A 4832-nucleotide genomic window follows, 5' to 3' on the forward strand; every position below is an offset into this window, starting at 1 on the left:
AACCCTGCATATGAACCGTTGAGAGTGCAGATCCTAGGAAGCAAAAGTTGCCTATGGTTCACAAGGTATACTTCCTTGTTCAATATGAAGAAAGCAGGCGGAATGTGATGGTTATAGCTAAGGGGGAGCAACAAGTTGCTTTGGCTACAATGAATAATAAATCCACGGGAAAGAAAAGTGACCCTAAGAAGGCGGATGATAAAGATAAGTTGTTCTGTACCCACTATCGGCGTTCACGACATACATGTGACACTTGTTGGGACATCCACAGGAAACCCAAGTGGGCAACAAAGAATCAAGAACAGGGTAAAGGTCAAGGTCAAGGTCATCAGAAGAAAATGAGCACAACACATGTGGCAACCCAAGATACTCAAGTTGCCGGTAATACCCAGGACCACCCTAATAAGTCTGACCCCAAGGAGGATATAATGAATTCCTTTAGAGAGCACCTAGAATCTTATAGTAGGGCTTTGCGGAAAATGGACAACTCAGTCACTGATACTCTCTCTACTTCATTTGCATCTACTTCAGGTAATATGGCTTCTGCATTCCATGTCACTCCTACAGATTCCCCTTGGATCATTGACTCAGGGGCCTCTAACCACATAACCGGTAAGCCTAACTTGTTTCAGTCTTATAGCCTTTTGCCAGGAAGGGATAAAGTGAGACTTGCAGATGGTTCTTTTTCTTCCATTGCAGGCCAATGATCAATATCCCTTCCCCATGGCCTTAACCTGAATTGTGTATTCCATGTCCCTTAGCTTCCTATAAATTCCCTTTCAATTAGTAGCATTACAAGTTCTTTGAACTGCAGTGTGACATTTTTTTTCCGACTCATGTGTTTTTCAGGATCTAACTTCTGAGAGGATGATTGGTAGAGGAAGCCTAGTGGTGGTCTCTACATTCTCGACAACAAAGTTGGTCTCTCAGTGTCATCCTTAGAGTCGCATAGTCAGTCCAATAAGAGTCAAATTTTTTTGTGGCATAGTCGTTTAGGTCATGTTTCCTTCGAAATAATAAAATCCTTATTTTCAGTTTTATTTAAGTCATGTTCAGTGTCAGAGTTCATGTGTCAAACGTGTCAGTTGAGCAAACAATGTAGAACAACTTTTCACTCAAGTAATAAAAGATCAAATGTTCATTTTCATGTTGTATATTCTGATGTATGGGGGCCTACAAATGTAATCTCTGAGGGCGGATATAAGTACTTTATTACATTGATCAATGATTACTCTCGCATATCAGAGACGAAGTTTCAAAGATAGTGAAAGACTTCCAGAGGATGGTGTTTACGCAGTTCCATGTTGGAATACAGATCTTCCAATCTGATAATGCAAAGGAATACTTCCATGGGGAGCTCAATGAGTTCTTTGCCTTCCACGGATCTATTCATAGGAGCTCATGTGCCAGAACACCACAACAAAATGGTGTTGCATAAAGGAAAAACAAACACCTTCTTGAGGTAGCCCGCAGGATGATGTTACACATGAATGTCCCATAAAGGTTTTGGGTGGATGCTATATTTGCAGCTGCATATGTCATCAACCGCATGCCCTCCATAGTACTGACCTACATGGCCCCTCATCAGTTATTGTACCCTAAGTCTCCTTTATTTTCCATCCCCGTGAGAGTCTTTGGTTGCCGGGCCTTTGTCCATGATTTGTCTCCATCCCGAGGTAAGTTAGACCTTCGGTCCATTCCTTGTGTCTTTCTGGGGTACCCCTCCTCTCAAAAAGGGTATCGGTGCTTTGATCCAGTTATTTGTAATTTTTTTGTGTCTATGGATGTGTCCTTTTTTGAGTCCGAGCCATTCTTCCCTCCTTCTCCTCAGGGGGAGAGTCATAGTGTGGAAGAGGAGAAGCAGGTTCAGGTATCTCTTCCTTCTATTCTGGACCTTACTCCCTTCCGTGTCTTTCAACGTACACGTTGGAGAGATCAGCGGTGTGATAGAGGTATGGAGCAGCCAAACACTGAGCAACTGACATCATCAAACTCCTAGGAGGTAAGTCCACCCCCTATCCCTACTCCTACTGTGAATGACCTTGACATAACTATTGCCCAACGAAAGGGAGTCAGGTCTTGCTCTACCAAACAGCCCATTACCCACTTTGTCTCCTATGACCACATTTCCCCCTCGTACCGAGCCTTCCTATCGGCAATTGATTGCATCCCTGTTCCCAAGAATGTTGCAGAAGCCTTAAAATGCCCAGAATGGGTAGATGCCATGAATGAGGAGATTAATGCCCTCCACAAAAATTAGACTTGGGAATTGGTGAATCTTCCAAAGGGGAAAGACCCCGTGGGGTGCAAATGGGTGTTCACGGTTAAGCACAAGGCAGGTGGAATAGTTGAAAGGTACAAAGCAAGATTAGTAGCCAAAGGGTACACACAAGTATACGGGGTTGACTATGATGAGACTTTTGCCCCAGTGGCTAAGATGAACTCAATTAGGGTTCTCTTGTCCTTAACTGCTAATCTTAACTGGGAATTGCATCAATTGGACATAAAGAATGCTTTCCTGAATGGTGACTTAGAAGAAGAAGTATACATGGTTCAACCCCCTAGATTCTATGCCAAGGGGTGTGAAAATAAGGTGTGCAAGCTGTGAAAGTCTCTCTATGGCTTAAAACAATCTCCCAGAGCCTGGTTCAGTAAGTTTCACCTGGTAGTTCAAGAGATGGGCTTCAAACAATGTCAGTTTGATCATACACTCTTTGTGAAGAGATGTCAGGAACATGTTGCTGTATTGATAGTGTATGTAGACGATATCATCATTACATGAAGTTGGAGCCCAGAGATACAAAACTGGAAACAATTCCTTGCATCTAAATTTGAAGTGAAAGATCTAGGCCTCCTGAAGTATTTCTTTGGGATTGAAGTTGCCCGCTCAGAAAAGGGTATCTTTATCTCTCAAAGAAAATACATCCTTGATCTATTACGGGATACAAGTAAATTAGGTGCAAGGCCGACAGATACTCCTATGGATGCGGACCACAAGATAAGTGACTGTGTTGGTGAACCCCTGAAAGATGTGAAACGGTTCCAAAGGTTAGTGGGAAAGCTGATTTATCTGTCCATGACCCGTCCAGACATTGCCTATTTCGTTGGGGTCCTGAACCAGTTTATGCAATCTCCTAAGAAACCACACATGGAGGCAGCAGAGAGAGTCCTTAGATACTTGAAGAAATATCCAGGAACATGCTTACTATTCAGTAAACACAATCACCTAAAAGTGGAAGTCTTTACAGATATTGATTGGGTAGGAGCTGTAGATGATAGAAAGTCCACTAGTGGGTATTGCACATTTGTGGGAGGAAATCTGGTGACCTGAAAAAGCAAGAAGCAAAGTGTGGTAGCAAGGTCAAGTGCTGAAGCTAAATATAGAGCTATGGCACATGGGGTGGCTGAAGTCCTTTGGCTAAAGAATCTTCTAGGGGAGCTTGGAGTTGTTGTTCATAGTCCTATGTCCCTTTACTGTGACAACAAGGCTGCAATAAACATCGCCAGCAACCCAGTCCTACATGAGAGGACCAAGCACATTGAGGTGGATAAACACTTCATAAGGGAAAAATTGGAAAAAAAGAAAATTTGCATTCCTTATGTCAACTCCAAGGAACAACTTGCTGATGTCCTTACAAAGGGGCTTCCATGCTCGCGACACAATGAGTTATGTGACAAACTGGGCATGATAGACATATTCAACCCAACTTGAGGGGGAGTGTTGTAAGGCTTACTTAATTATTACTTTATAGATGTTGTTAGTAGGCTGTCGGTCAGTTACTTGTTTTTTCTTTTTCTTATTATTTTGATTCTAGGATGTGCCATTAGGGGCATACTTATAATTTCTGATTCTTTTATGAAGCTAATATAAATAGAAAACTGGCGACAACCAAAAAGTGACTTTTTCCTCTCAACCATACCTCTCTCTTCCTTTTCTCTCTCTCTCTCTCCCCCAATCTCCACGAATCGTCACAGTCTTTACTACAAAGCACTTATAGATGGACTTTCCATGAGTAAGGAAGGCAATGGAGCGGGGTAAGGGAGGGTTCTATAAATTTTAAATTCTACTCAATTCTATAGTCCTCTTAAACCATACTCTTCCAAAACTGGGTTGGATTTTCAGAATCCTGGGTTGGATTTTCCAAATCCAAATCCTCTTCGCACATTAAAATATAGAACTCGAATTTAATTTTATATTATATATAAGCAATAAATAAACATAATAACATTAATAAATATAAAAAATTTCAATTATTTAATTGAAATATAAAGAAAATACGTAAACTAATAATCATAAATTCAAAACAAAATTGAATTCAACATTTAATACATAATATCCATTATTCAAGATATGTATCACGGATCAGGCGGGTTGTAGAGGGTTCGGTTTAGCCCGATATGGTATCCAATCCATACACGTTCCGATTATAAAATCCCAAAACCGTTTCCTATTCCAAAATCCTTTTTCAAATACGTCAAGGCGGGTAAAGGGGTTCTCGGCCGGGTACTCGGGTAGGGTAGAAATTGCCCTCACAGCATCCCTTGATTTAGTGAAGAACAAACTGTTCTAGGCTTTGGGGCCTGGGCTATGAGTTTGATTTCCTTTTATTAGTCATCCACCACATTTATACGTACGGTGGTCCATCATCCATGTCAACAGTTTGTCAATGGATGGTTTATCTGATTCATTGTGGACTGTGGTCAGCATTCAGTCTGTCTAAAATGTATCTCAACACATGATCACTTGGTTTTAGCTTATCTGCCACGTGAATGGTTCAAGAGTCATGGTAGCACTGCATACTTCTATGGTCCAAAATACACCACATAGATCC

This window comes from Nelumbo nucifera, chromosome 2 (assembly GCF_055504915.1).
Source record: "Nelumbo nucifera cultivar China Antique chromosome 2, China Antique-T2T, whole genome shotgun sequence".
Lineage (NCBI taxonomy): Eukaryota > Viridiplantae > Streptophyta > Magnoliopsida > Proteales > Nelumbonaceae > Nelumbo > Nelumbo nucifera.